Genomic DNA, 15,827 nt, shown 5'->3' with positions numbered 1-15,827 from the left:
AGCAGAGAGTGACTGTAGGTAACACAAACAGATCCAGTTTGTAAAGAGTCCTGGCTGTAGTATGGGGTAATGAGGGTGGGAGTGAGATGGGGAGACGAGGGTGGACTCCTGGGGTAGAAGCTGTTATAAGCCCAAGGCCTGGTGGTCAGCATGGAAAGAAAGGAGTAGGGGAGAAGTACAGAGCCAGTGCTGTCAGTAGGAGTTGACTCGAGCAGAGTGAGACACACCCTGTTGGTGTGGGATTTGCCCAGCAGCATCTTGCTGCCTAGTTATGCCACAGAAGTTAGATTTGGGCAGATAATGGTGTTAAAAGTCAGTGTATGGTAGAAATTAATGTGCAGTCAGGGAGGGATTGGGCCCTCAAGGAAATTAGCACAAAAGAGGAAGATATCAAAATTCTGGCTGGAAGCAAATCTGTTGCCTGTACTCTTTTTTTTTTTTTTTTTTTTTTTTTCTTCTGGAACCGAGGATTGAACTCAGGCCCTTGTGCTTGCCAGGGAAGTGCTTATTCCACTGAGCCATCTTCCCGGCCCTTAAAGAAGCAAATCTGAAGAGAGCCAGGCTTCGAGATGGAGACACAATTGCCAGGCATGCAAGGCTCCCTCGAGATGAACAGCAACTTGAAGTTATGCTATGATCAGCACCACATGGCCCAGTTATTACAGCCAGCCGAATTAGGCAGAAATTGATAGACAGTCCAACAGTGACAGACACTTGAGGAAGTCAGTGCAGAAGATGAGAACACACCAAAACCGTGACTGGCAATGTGCCTAAAGAAGGCGAAGCCTCAAGATACAGTCACAATGGGCAGACTTACATACTTCCCTAAGAGAAAGTGGAGTTGACACTATATTATAATTAGCACCACCCAGTCTCCTAAGTCCAGATATGCAGCAGACACTGGGTGGATGACCAGAACACTTGGAACCACCCTTCCCCAAAATGTTCCTGTTTTAGAAGTCATAGATAAGCTCAGTTTAATGATGTTACACATATACCCTTGCTACCTGCCTCACTTCCCTATTGAATCAATATTAGCTAAGCAGCTGTACTTGCAGTTTCATTGGTTGATTAGAGTTTGATCCTCATTTTACCCACATCGTGACTTGTTGTATAAATTACCCCTAGAAAAGGGCCTCAGTGGCAGCTCACTTGGAACCCCTCCTGTCCTTCAGGAGCTATTCCTATTTCCCAATAAAACTTTCATACTCTTAGCCTCCTTTATCCTTTGTAATTCATTCTTTGATTTTAGGGGATACCAACTTGGCACATCTGACATCTAGCAGGTTGGGAGTTACATTTCTCCAATATTACAGTGAGCCCAGATAGACATCAGCCATATACGTGGGTGACCAGATCATTTGGACCCATCCCCTTCCAAGAATTCCTTTGTTCTTGCCATGTGCCCTTACTACATGACTCATTTCCCTATTGGAACAATATTAGCGAAGTGACTCCGTTTATAATTCTGTAGACTGATTGTAGTGTGACCCATGCTGCACCTGCATTGTGATTTTGCTGTACAAATTACTCTTGACATGGAGCTTCAGTGGTCTGCCATGTTGGACACCCTCCCCCTCCTCCATTTCTAGGGAGCTTTCTCTCAATAAAACCTTCTTACTCTTAACTTCTCTTGGCCTTGAAATTTATTCTTTATATTCAAGGGACATGAATTCAGCACATCTGATCTCAACTAAATAATACTCTGTTCATGTTTTCCCGATGACATTATACCTGATAACTAGATGCCCCAGTGCTGTGTGTTGGAAATGCTTATCCAAAAATACAACCTAGCTCTGCATATACTCAAGAAGTGTGAGATGGCTTTTGCTTTGGCTTAGGGCTGAAAGCTCTGCAGACAGGTGGACCTGGCTATGTAGTGACAGGAGTCTGTGTGAGTTGGTAAGCAGCACCTCAGTGGTCAATAAGTTTCTAGGAGTTCAATGTCCACGGCTCATTTACCAATCTTGCTTCACTACATTGCTTGAAAGTGTAATCTATTGCCAAATTGTAAAGTTGTTTCTTTTTCTTTTCTTTTTTTTAAATAAAATTGTTTCTTGATGTCTTATTTTTTAGCTACATGAAATAATGACAGGACCACAGTAAAATGGTCAGTCATCATCAGAAGGCCCTGCATTTCCACAGAAGGGCTGAGTTTCGTAGAGTCCAAGGAGAATGCAAAATGAATCCCAATAAGCAAAATCTATTTCACCATTTAGTTCAATATGAAATGACAGAGTTCTGACTGCCCACAGCGGCACTAAGCTTTTATTTCATTCATCATTTGGCCCGCAGAGAACAACAATTTTTTCTTCATTAACTTTATTGAAAATCAATAATTACATAGTATATTAAAATTATATACAAATATTGAAATGTGAAAGATGTGAGATGTAGACAATGAATTTTAGAGAAATATTTCTGAAATGAATACATAGCATGAGATTAATAATAGATTGCACATTGTAAATAAATTAATTACAAACTTAAATGAATATAGCAATAAAAATTGTCCAAAATACAAATGAAGAAGATAGAATTTACAGATCAGTCATATAATAGTTCACTCCGTGCCAAAATCAAGAAACTTATATTCATATAATTAGAATTCTCAAGGTAGAAAGAGGTAGGCAATAAATATTTAAAGATTTAAAATTTTTGAATTTAGTTGAAATTATACCACCACATCTCCAAGAAAAATTAACCTTTTGCACAAGAAATTTGAATAAAATCATACCAAGATACACAAAAATGAAATTGTCCAAAACTAATTGTAAAGAAAAAAATCATTAAGGCACATGCATAAAAAAATATTAGCTAGAGAAGAACAAAATTAAATAGCATCTTATTGCACATTAGAAAGAAAAAAAAAAGACCAAGTGTGTAAAAAACTAGAATAATTAATTTAAAGGATTTAAAGAAAAAAAAGAGATCTGTCCTCTTTGAATTTTATACTTAGAAAACATACCTTTGAAAACTAAAAGTAAAATATTTTCCATTTATACAAACTCAACATATTCTAATACCCCCAGATATAGCATATAGGAAATAACAAAAAGCATAATTCAGAAGGCAAGGGAAGTTGCTGTATGGTCCTGGATAAAGAATAAAGAGCTCTCAAAATGATAGTTACACAAGACTATGTAGAATATATTAGATGAACCCATTTAAAAGGTCATTGAAGATTTCTGTGAAAGATTTTCTCATACTAGGAGAAAATATCTTACCATGTCCTTTAAGTAGATTGCAAATCAAAGATACAATATAAATCTTAAAACAAAAATTAAGATTAAGCAATATTCAGAAAATTAAATATTAATTAAAAATTAAATGTTTCAGAACAATTGAACTAAGAAAAAGATTTCATGATAGTAAAGAATTACTAAGAATAAAACATAACATAAATACTGGAATGGCAAATAAATGACCAGCACTTCTAACAGTTTGGGGATAGGATATCACACAAAATTCTAGTATGTCATGGACCTGGACAATGTCCATGACACTTTCTGGTGGCCAGATGTCACTCGTGGGACTGAGCTACTGCTATTTCCTTGTTATCTATCCTGTAGACTCAGATAGAATCATGACCTATAGGGTGCAGGAGAAGTCTAGTTGTAGAGTATGCTGATGGAAAAATTTTGCTGTTGCATACAAAAGAATAACTGAAAAACTGCTTTTGTATACCTCTTATTCTCCTGTGTTTAATTGTTTGCCCTACTTGGTGGGTTTTTTTCATTCTCATTCATGGAGTTGTGGTCATTTTGCTCCTTCTCTAGAACATCTTTTAGTACTCTGTGTAAGGTTGGCTTTGTGCTCATGAAATTCTTTAGTTATTCTTTGTCATGGAAGTATTTCACTTCTCCATTATACTTAAAAGAGAGTTTGCAGGGTATATCAGTGTGGGTTGGAATTTGTTTTCTTGCAAGACTTGTAGTACTTTGTTCCATGCTCTTGACTTGATGGTTTGTGAAGAGAAATCTGTGGTTATTCTGATGGATTTTCCTTTAAACGTGATCTGTTTCTTTTCTTTAGCAGCATTTAGTATATTGTTCCTGTGCTGAATTTCTAGGATCTTGATTATTGTATGTCTTTAATTGGGTTGATGTTATTTGGAGTTTTATATGCTTCGGATACCTGAATGTAAGCTTGTTGTCCCATATTTGGGAAGTTTTCTGCTATTACTTCTGCCCATATTCTTTTTATATCATTTGTATTGACTCCTTCTTACTCATTGATGCCTATTAGTCTTATGTTGGAGAACAACAATTTTGTTCCTGTTTTGACTTGTGCACTGGAAAGGGCATTGATCCTGGAATTAGCATAACTGATTTCCCCCCATGTAGGCAGACTGATGGCCCCTGAAAGGCCTCTGTGCCCTACCCCCAGAAACTGAATATGTGCTCCCTTAAATGTCAAAGGAGACTTTGCAGATTTGACAACATACCAACTGAGATGGAGGGTCTTGTATTACTCGAATGTGCTGTATAATTATATGAATCCTTAAAAGCAGAGAAGCTGTCTTAGCTTTGGGTAGGAAAAAAAGTGATGGAGGAAGTTGTCAGAGGTATGTGAAGTTGCTGAGTTTGAATACATGTGAAGAACCGTAAGCCATGGCATATAGGTGGCTCCTAGAAGCTGCAAAGGCCCTAGAAAAAAATATGGCCTTGCCAAAGCCTCAAGTTTAGAACTTCTTACCTGAAAACCAATAAGATAATGTTTTCTTGTTTTGAGCCCCTGAATCTGTAGTCATTTGTTAAAGCATCAGTAGGGAGCCAATATATCAAGCTGTATGATTTTCTAACTCTTGGTTTTCTCACCATAATGAAGTAATTTATTAATATTGTTGTCATAGAGCATCAATATTAACTAAGATGTGTGAATTAACTAAGATGATGGACATAAAGCCCATTGTTGACCACTTGACTAGCAGCATTAGAAGCCCTGCAGAATCTAGTTTCTCATGGTGCCTGGCCTCCGGTGTGAGTATCAGGCAAGGGTTATAGCTGGCTGTGTCGTTGGTCCATGCCCTGCTGTTCAGTGCTGTGTGTGCATCAGGCCTGTGGGCCTTCCCTGGGAGCTCATTAGAGTCACCAAGGTTCAGGTCTCTCCTCATGCTCACTGACTCAGAATCTAGTTTTGAAACAAGATCCTCAGGTGATTCACAGTTACTTTAAAGTGGGAGAGATTTGGAGCCAGACATTCACTAGAATCTGAAATTTAACAGAACAAACATCAGGCCCAGCATCTGCGGGGATACGCCTTCAATATCTGCATTTTTATTGTGGTTCCAGTTGTTTCTAATGCACAGACGCTGATAATCCCTGAAACAGATGCTCAGAAATGCACTTTAACATGGGATTCAGCTCAGAATTGTGAAATTTTCCATTAATTCCTTGCTCTCTAATGAAAACAGTCATGCTATCATAATTATAATTTTAAAAACACACAAACAAATATATCAGAATACCAGAAACATATCCTCATTGACACGTAATGTTACATCTTCATTCAGACCTTCTGGCATGCATTTGAAGCTGTTTCTTTCATAGGTTTTACCCTTCTTGCTTCCTTTTGAAGCAATACTCAACACAACTCTCTGGCAGTGACCTTTTACCAAGAAAGCTCTTAGCTGTTTTCTCTTCACCAAGAGAGACCTAACTGTTTATTATGGTTAGTAGAAGAAAGAAAAGTTTCTGAAAAGCCCTCTCTTTTTCAGGAGTATTCTGTCATAGACAAAAGCATGAAAAGAAAGCTCAGCACTTCTAGCTGGGGCTGCTGGCCACACTCGCCGGTGGTGTGACTGAGAGCACAGCTACATTTCAAGAACCAAAACTAGAACAGCTCCTCTCTAGGTTGTCAGGGCAAGAGTCACAGAAATTGAGCCTCAGGCCATCTCCAGAGTGTCCTGAACCTGGGCTGGTGCCAACACTGAGAATGCGGAGCTAAGTGCCCCCAATGGCAGACATGTAGCAGTGTGTAAGGGCAGTGGTTACATTCCTGGACAGCTGCCACAAACAGCTTTGAGATACTTGCAGACCTTGTCGATTCGGCAGCAAGGTTGTGGGCTGGGTGCACCAGACTGCCTCTCAGGTGCTGTGCCCTCAGCCCTTCAATAGGAAATGCAGGAGGAGCTGAGGCTTGGGCCCAGCCAAGAGAAGACCCAGAGAAAGCTCACCAGAGCACCACAGGGAGCCCTGCATTTTTATTGCTGGGGCTAATGTCGGGGAAACTGAGTCCCTAGATAGTCTTGGATCACTCAGCTCTTCTCCCTCCTTCTTATGGATCTCAGACTCTAGGGCAAATGAAACATCCTTAGATGATAAGCTAGTCCAGCTGTGGCCTCGCACCCCCTAGATGAGGATGTTCTCTATCCTTGTGCCCAGTGGGCCAACTGGTGCAGAGAGGGGTTCCTCTTCTTTATGTGATGCAGGACACACACAGATGAAAGTCTGCTCTGGTTTGTGTCTAGAATGTCCTTCAAGGCTCACATATTAAAGACTTGTTCCAGCCTGTGCCACCGTTTGGAGGTGGTAGACCCTTTGAGCAGATGAGGGCTAGTGGAGGGATTGCGGGATGCCCTTGAAAGGGGATACTGGGATCTGGTCTCTTACCCTTGCTTTGCTTCTCTGCTGCCATAGGGTAAATGTCTACTGTGATATTCAGGCGTTGCACAAACGTAATTTGTTTCACAATTTTGAGGAAGATGACTGGTTTTCTGCTTGTGTGGGGAAGATGGTCACTGTCATGTTTGTCACCCAATGTGGAGTTTAAGAAAGGAAGCAAAGTCTTGTTAAATGCTTTCCTTTGTGAACCAAATAGAAGTGTGCATGAGCCGCACCATGGTGCACCTAGCAATGCCAAACACCCATGGACTGCAGCCTCTAAAACCATGAGCCAAAATAAAAGGTTCCTGCTTGTAAGTTGTTTACCTCTGGCATTTTGTGCCAGTGACAGAAAGCTGGCAGCCCAGACTCCATCTGCCCCGGATAGTTTTCCAGAATTATGAATCATCAGCTCACCATAGGCCCAGTGCTTCTGTTTGTCTTTGCTGCCAATCTGTGAGTTACAAAGCCAAGTACCTTCCCTTTAAGTCTACTTTTATTTATTTATTTATTTTTTGTGGTACTGTGTATCAAATTCAGGACCTCTTAAGATCCTGAGTACTTCCAAGCAGGTGCTTCAGTTGCTGAGCCATATCCCCAGTCCCCCTTTTAAGTCTACTTTTACCCTGGAGCTTTATTCCTGAGAAAATGTGCATTGGGGAGCACAAGGTGCTGGTCTCCTCTGAAGTAGAATTCTGCATTGTAGACTAAATTATGAGCATTTTGTTTTCATTGAAAACCATATAAAAGGCTCTTAACTTTTGAAGCCACTTACCAGGTGGTCTTATAACAAACAAACAAATAAACAAGCAAACACACACACACACACACACACACACACACACACCCTCCAGGCTTTTTCTTTTCAGTTCTATACTCTGATTTTAACTAAGCAAACAACAGGGACAAAAATAATTTTTTATCATGGTGTTATTTAATTTGATTCTCTCCATGAAATAATTTGGGTCTGTTTGCTACATATGAAAACTGGCTTAGAGTGGAATAAGGGTTTAGATTTCAAATGTCCTCCCAAACCTTATGTATTTGGAAACACAGGTTATTGGATTATGGGGCATTATACTTGCTGTTGGAAAAGGGTTCTAGCTCGATGAGGCCAGTCACTAGGGTTGTGGCCTGGGAGGCTTCATCTGCTGTTCATTCTCTGCTTTCTGGCTGCCATGCCCTGAGCAGTTTTCCTCGGCCAGCACACACCTGTTGCCTTCCACTGTGCCACTGACCATGCAAGGCCTGAAGCTTCTAAAATATAAGCAAAATGAGCATCTCTTACTTTAAGTTGTGAGTATTGGGTATTTGGTACCAGAGAAGTGGGGGCATTGCAGGAACTATATATTATTACGTGGTTCAGAAGCCTTTAGAATTGGCTTGTGGGGCCGGGGAGATGGCTCAGTGGAATAAGCACTTCCCTGGTAAGCACAAGGGCCTGAGTTCAATCCCTGGTTCTAAAAAAAAAAAAACAAAAAAACCCCAAAAAACTGGCTTGTGGGAGGAAAACAGGAAGGGCTGGAGTTTCTGGTTAGAGAAACCCTAGAAGACTGTAAGCTGAACTTAATGGGTGATTCTTGAGAGAGCTCAGAAGACCAGAAAGGGCATAGACATCTAGATGTGAGTAGTGGGCTCAGAGGTTTCAGTTGGGACCAACTCACTTGTCAGTTGGATGCTAGACTGTGTGTGTTGTGCTCTGGAAGAACATTTGTTGACATTTTCCTCATGCCCTGAGTGTTTGCCTGAGATTCAGATTAAGGGTGGCAGATGAATTAGTTGCGCAGAGGGAATTTCAAGGTGATGCAACTCAGAGTGTGGCACGGATACTAGCTCACTGCGTTTAGTGAGATTTCACTGAGAAATGAGAACAAAAAGCCCATTTGAAAGGTCTACGGTCTTTAGAGCTAACTTGCTCTTAGGAGGTGGGGTCTTGTTCCGTGAGTCCGGTTACTAGCAGCCCGACCTGGAGGGGAGCAGTTTTCTTCCTGGCTCCTTCCTTTGCTCTCCCTGCCTCCTGCCTCTCCTGAGGCAAGAAGCTTTCTCCACCCTGCCCTCTGCCACACCATTCTGCCTGGAAGCCAGTGACAAAGTAAAAATGTGAGCCCAAGTAAACCTCTCCTCCTTCAAGTGTCAGGTGTCAGGTGTGTTGTACCAGAGACAAGACAGTGGCTCAGACAGGAGCCCTGGTGATCTGACCTGGGTCTTGTGGCTGAGCACTGCTGTGGGGTCTCAAGCCAGGCTTCTGACATTGGGTGTGCTGCACACCTCTGTTGGTGCCCACCTGCCACTTCCTTTCCCTGCCTGACTTGCACCACAGGTCCACCACCCCTACTGCCCATGCCATCTCTCCAGGCTCTGCCCTGCTCCCTCACCAGTGCCCAGCCCTCCTGGGGATGGCTGGCTGGTCCCAGGGAAGCCCCAAACCCCATCATGTGCAGAGTCCCTCGTTTTAGTGATCTGCCTCAGTATGGGTTATCTGACAGCAAATAAGGCAGCCACAGCATACAGCAGCTGTTTCCATGGTGTGGAAGCCTAAACTCCTGGCAAAGATAGACGTGTTTGTCTTCTGCCTGCCAAGGCTGTCCTGGTGGCACATGCCTGCAATCCGAGCAGTTGGGGAGGCTTAGGCAGGAGGAGTTTGAGTTTGAGCCTGACCCGGGAAAATTAGTGACTTAGGCAGACCTTGGCTCAAAAGTGAAAAAGGGCTATGGATATAGCTTAGTACAAAACCCTGGCTTAAGTCTTACTGGAACAAGGGAAAAAAAGAATAAGTTATCCTTCAAACAGATAAAGAATTCTGGGCAACCCTACAGCTGCTTCGCGGTCAGCAGCTCTGGGTGGTTTCTGCCAATGCATGCATGCTTATGGGTGTTGGAAGCAGATGTTCACATATGAAGCAAAGCTGGGTGAGCATGGCCATCTTCGTCAAGAAGAGAAGTGCCTTTACAAGGGTGCTGAGGGCAGGCAGCTCTGATTTTGTGGTCAGAAAATCCAGAACCATGTAAAATTGCAAAGCCCAACTGCCGAAAAGCAACTTTGCCAGAAGTCACGAGTTAGGTCAGATGGTGTCCTGAGATCGCCAGGCTGTGTGCTGCTCAGAAGGCCACGGATATCACCTCCTGTGGGTGTGCAGGACAGCCTACGAGGAGGTGCCACAGAAGACGAAGCACTTAGCGGACCTGACCCCCCGGGGCAGCTTGTTGGACCAGCAGCTGTGGGCAGGCAGTCACCGGATGCCAGGAGCAGCACTAAGGGCTTTACACGTGTTAACTTTCCTTTCACAGGATTACCCCCTCTGGCAGAAGAAATTGAGGTACAAGAAGTTAAGTGATTTGCTTGAGGGTACTCAGCAAGCAAGTAGCCAAACCGAGTTCGGCAGCCAAGCTTGATCTTTGTCTGAAAATCGTTCAGAGAAGGATTAATCAGGATTTCCATGCTCCCTGCAGAGCACAGACTAGGGGATAAAATGTTATCAGAGCAAGGCAGGAGGAAATGGAGAATGACGGGGACCAGGCATACGCCACCCCTCACCGTGGGTATGTGGAGATTTGCACTTTGTGGAGCACTTATGTGTGGGGATAGAGGGTAGATAAAGCCTGCTTTTGTTCCAGTTTTGGAAGCAGAGTATGGACAACACTTAAGAGAACATCTGACCACCCTGTTTACGAGAACAAAGACCCTCCAGATGAGGAGGTGAGGCAAGTGCATCCTAGCCAGGAGTGGATGAAACCATAGAGCATCCCAAAGAAGCCACTCCAGCTGCTGGTCTGAGAGGTTCACTGGCCTGGGAAGGATACCTGACCTGTTCCTCACCCCCTCCCAACTGCCCCAGGGTCAGCCTGAAGAGGGGTCTCTTGGAGCCTCAGTGCTTTTGGAAGCAAGGCTAATAACTGCCTCTAAGCTGAGGTTGGGTAAGGCTAGCAGATGAACCCACTGGTCATGTCAATGGACTCTAAATGGGCTTTCACCTTCTCCCAGAAGCCTTTGCTGCACAATAGCTGGCAAGGATGGGGCTTCCTGGAGATTTTGTGTTAGGCCATAGAATGTGGAATGTCAAGTAGAGTTTAGGTAGAAGGAGGACATAGACTGGGAAGTCAATCATACCAGAAGTACCCGAGTTTGAATATTTAACCCCAAAAGGACTATGTTTTCAAACAGAAGCAACTTGTAGTTTGAATTTACTAGATTGGGATAAATTTCATTTTCCTATGCCAAGTGGCAATAGAGACTTTCTTGGTGGAAGAAGCAACATATGGTTATAGAACTCAAACAGACTTCCTATGTGTCATCAAGGGATTTGAGAATGTCAATTTATGTGGACCACAGGGCATTGCCATGTCTATCTTCAAGAAGCTCATTGAAGAAGGGCTTCAAGGTAGGATGGAAAAGCCCAGGTAGCTTGCCCTGAATTTTGGGTGGGCAGTTTCTGCGTCAGACCACTCTGTGGAGCTCACATTTTCATGAGGGGAGGTAATAAATTAAGAATTTACACAAACATATCTACACACACACACACACACACACACACACACACACACACAGTTTTGCTAAGAAGAAAACAGAAGCTGTGAATGAGATTGAGAAGCTGAAGTTGAGGATGTGGTTTTGGAAGTTTGTTTAAGGAAAGATAAAATCTCTTAACCTGATTGGATACACAGCTAAATTCTATTTGAGATGGGTACTGGACGTGGGCTCAGTTTTGTTTGAGTTATGAACTGAATGTATCTCCTCAAAGTTTGTATGTCCAAGGCCTCACTCTCTGTGCGATGGAATTTGGAGGTGGGATCTCTGGCAGGTGATTCTGTGTAGGGGTGGCTGGGTAGCCGGAGTCCCACCGTGATGGACATTAGTCCTTAGAACAGAGGACAGCAGAGCCAACTTGCTCCCTCTTGTTGACCTGTGACATAGGGAAGGTTGCAATCTGCAGGCAAGGAGGAGGCTCTCCCTGCGGTGCCTTGTCTTTGGACTTTTTAAGTCCAAAGCACTGTAAGAAATCAGGGTCTGTTGTTGAAGCCACCTAATCTATAATATATCATCTGAGTTCTTATTGTTAGCTTTTGTTTTGTCTGTCATGTAAGATGGCCATGGGGTTAACTCTGCTCCTACTTCTTGCTAAACTTCTGTAATTAATTTCAAGGGTGTTCCCAAAGGGTACAAATGTCATGCCTCTACTTTCTGGAATGTACATGGTGGCAGTGACCTGAGTCATAGAGGTCATCAGAGAAGGAAAGGAATGGATGTCTCAGTGGTCTTCTTCCTCTCCTGGTTAGCATAAAGGTGAACCTGCTGTCTGTTTTCATCCAAACTGAGCTCCTGACTGTTTTATATCCAGGAAAAGAATAAACTAATACTATTGGGGCAAACTAAGGGCTGGTCATCACAGCTTGGCTCCTGGTTTGATTGAGAACCATACTGATCCAGCCACTCTGGATTGTTTCCCGGGGGCTTCTGGGGCCCAGGCATCAATGCCTAGGGCAGCAGGCTGGAGATCAGACCTGAGAGGGCCTTTAGCTTCCTACACAGGACAAGTAGGATGGTGACTTAAAAGCAGTCTTGCCACTGTCACTTGTAAGGATCCTTCTGGGAGGGAAATTAGTATTTGGGATGGAAGTGGCTTGGGCAGGACTCTGATGTCCCCTCTTATGTCACCTTAACACCTCTTTGGGCAGTTTAAGTGGAGCTGTTAGGAGTGAAAGCTTCAGCCTGAACTTGAAATACAACTCTGCCCCTTCTAGCTGTGTGACTTGGGGCAAACTGAGCAACCTCCCTGGGTTTCTATTGTCACTATGTACATAACAGTAGAGACTTTGTTCTAGGAGTACAGAAAGATTAAATGGGGGCCAAGGGAGATAGCTCAGTGACATAAGCACCTGCATGACAAGCACACGGTCTTGGGTTCCCAGTACCAAGGGAAAAAAAAAAAGATTAAAGGGGTTAATATAGCCAGGCATGGTGACACAATTACACTTCCATAATCCCAGTGCAACTACAAACAAAAGCACTAAAATAACACCCAGGATTTGGAGGCAGATTTATTTAGATCTATGCGCACTGATCAGGATCACTCCCAAAATATCTGACCCTCATCTGTGGAGGTCTAGGGCCTTTATAGGATAACAAGCAGAAAGTATAGAGGCACAATGGCTCATCAATTGAGGACTGGTTCTTCCAATATGCATCATAATGACCAGCTATGCATCACAGTGACCAGATGTTTCTAAGAAACAAAAGTAACAAGAAGTATAACTGGGTCTGTTACCCAGGCAGCTAACAAACTGAAGTATACTTGCTGGGGGGAGGGACATCTGCTGCTACACCAACACTGTGCGATGTTGAGGCAGGAAGATCATAAGTTCCAGTCCAACCTGGACAGTTCAGCAATTTAATGAGCCCCTGTTTCAGCAGGAAAAAGAGTAAAAGGGGCTGGGAATGTAGCTGAGTGTGATGGCTGGGGTTCAATCCCGAGTATGTCAAAAGGGGAAGGAAGATTATTTCTGTAAAGGCCCCTGGGTAATACCTGACCTTAAGATGCTCCACAGATGGTGCTATTGTGATTACTATCATTACATTAGTTAAATTCCTATCATCTATTGTCCTACCTTAATGGATAAGGAAACTGAATTCAAATATGTGTTGTAAGCAGGGAAAACTGAAAAGCCTTGAGCTTTAGAAATGAGCACACTGCAGGGTGAAAAGGAAGGTGAAAGAATCCTTGTGGGAATGAGACCACTTGGAGCATCAGGAAGGATTCATTGTGGTTTGGGGGGCAACACAGAGACCAGCTGAAGGGCAGAGGCTGTTGGAGTCGTGGACAGCGGGTAACAGGGGCTCACACTGGTGAAGATGATGCAGCTGGCTCATCCACCAGACTCCGAAGTGTCTCTGTGTCCATGAGGAGATGGGCAGCTTCTCAGGAAGTCTGCACTGAAGTTGCCTGGGTGAGTCTCTGCAACTCAATTTCCACTCATTCTCTAGGGAGTCCCAGCCTCTGCAGTGAGGTGGGCTGGGAGGGTGCTGCTGGGACAGAGTCCCCTGTTGCATAGGCTATCCTGCCCCTCAGGGACAGCTGTGTCTATTTCACTGGCAGAGTCCACTTTGGTGCCAGCTGTAACTTCTTCAGTGACATCCCAGTTCCCATTCTGGTTTAAGAGGAAACACTTATTGCCTCACTTCATTGACCTAGTTCTGATATATTGACTTCACATACAGGCTGATCCAAGGGCTTAAGCCATATTGGAGGACCCACTTTTCTCTTGGTCTTTGGGTGTGCATCCTGTAGTTGGCTTCTTGGGCAGCTCCAGATCCTATTACCTTAAATATTGAGATTCTAGCAGAGAAAAGCAAATGTCTTATTACCTGCTGCCCCTACGTTGTAGTGGTTCTTACCAGGCCACGGGTTCACCTCTTGTGCTGTCACTGTAACCAAAGGACTGAAGTTCTGATGGAGCAGCCAAGCCTGAGTCACTTGTCTGGGAACTAGTGACATATTCCTAAACACATGGTCTGAGCACAGGGCAGGAAATTGCCAGGGAAGGGCCAATTATTGCCACATGACAAAAACAATAATAATAAGGCAAATAAATCACCCTCTTTCATTTATAAAAGAATACAGGTCAAAGGCACTCTTAGTTATACCAGAGAGCAACATCTTGGCAGATTCCTGTGGTTTTGCCAAGCGGGTCTTGTATGCACTGCTGTTTGCTTGTTTTTCAGCCTGATTACTTGTGACCATCTATCTTAAAGCACCACATTCCTGCTTCTCCTCCTCACAGGAAACATGCGGCATTGGCTCCTCGTTCTCGTCTCTCTGATGTTGGATTTGTCCGTGTTGCTTCCTGGCCTGCCTGTGCCATCAGAAGCTGCTTGCCAGCACTGTCATCCCGTTCAACTCTGCCCACTATTTCAGGAGACAACTTAGGATGTCTCTTGTCTTCTCTCACCTGGACCAGTGTTTATCTACCTTAGGTGGTGGATCAACTTCAGCACTTCAGTGCTTCATGCTATCCTTTGTCCTTCAAAGACAAAGGATACCCATGTCCTTTAGTCTTTTTTTTTTTTTTAAATCATCATACACAGGTTCTTGGCATTTCTGAGTAGGACTAAAGCTGCCAAGACACAGATGTAATGAGTCACTTCTGCGATTAAGGTTGTGGGGCTACATAACTAGAGGCTAGTCAGTAGAGGGCTTTAAGTGACAGGCTAGTGTCTGGGCTTCCATCCTGCTGACAACAGGGAGCCACTGGCTATTTCTTAGCATGAGGGATGCCTTGCTTCTCAGGCACTAGTCATGGAGCACACATGGAGTGTTGAGCACTGTGCCTCTGTCCTTTACAGCAGAGATCTTACTTTGTGCTACGATGATCCTGCAAGGGAAGAATCCTTTTATGTGTGAGTCATGCACCTGAAAGTCATACTTCATTCTTGGCAGGTGTTCTGAGAACCACAATGACACGAAGGGCAATAAGCACCCACTGTAACTCAAACACCAGACGACAGTGGCAGCCACTTTGCTGCCAGTCCTTTCTACATGATGCCAAACCCTGGTCAAAGTTTGTCTTTTCACTCTGGTAGAGTGGTTGAGGAAGGCATGAGATTTCCTCATGGGGAAGTGATGCAAATCTCTGTCAGAAGAGCTCTTTCCCCCTTCTTTGCTGCTTGCTTTCCTAGAGCAGACAGAGTGTACTGCTTCATGCCCCTCCTTCCGCTTGGCTGACAGTTCTGCTGCCCTATCATTGATTTTCTGTTGGCCTCACATCCTTTGCTTCCGCTCTCCTGCTGCCACCTCCCTTCCTCCCCTACCTCCTTCCCCCAGGATGGCTCCTGGGACTCATTTGTCTACCCTAGCCACACCCATTTCCTGCCTGCCTGCGTCACTTCTTCCTCTTCCAGGCCCTGCTTAGTGACATCTGCTTGTCTTTCTTCCTTGTTTTTCCAGGTCCTTATCCTCTTGTCTGCTTTGACTGACTTTTTGTGCAGTGGAATCTTACCCCTGCTGCTTATTTCACCTCAGTGAACTTTCATTTCCGTCAAGTACTGCTGGCCGGTACCTGGGCTACATACTTGCTTTTTGTTTTTTTTATTCGCCCCTGGTAGCTTGTTATGTTCAAAACTGAGCCACACCATGTCGTGGCTGTGTGGAACTAGTAAGCTTTCTTTAATCTGTACCTCTGGGTCCTCCCTCCTCTGCAAAATGAAAGTGGTACTTCTTATAGAACTCTT

The sequence above is a fragment of the Octodon degus genome, unplaced genomic scaffold (genome assembly GCF_000260255.1).
Source record: "Octodon degus isolate 3935 unplaced genomic scaffold, OctDeg1.0 scaffold00001, whole genome shotgun sequence".
Lineage (NCBI taxonomy): Eukaryota > Metazoa > Chordata > Mammalia > Rodentia > Octodontidae > Octodon > Octodon degus.
This window is presented reverse-complemented; position numbering follows the sequence as displayed.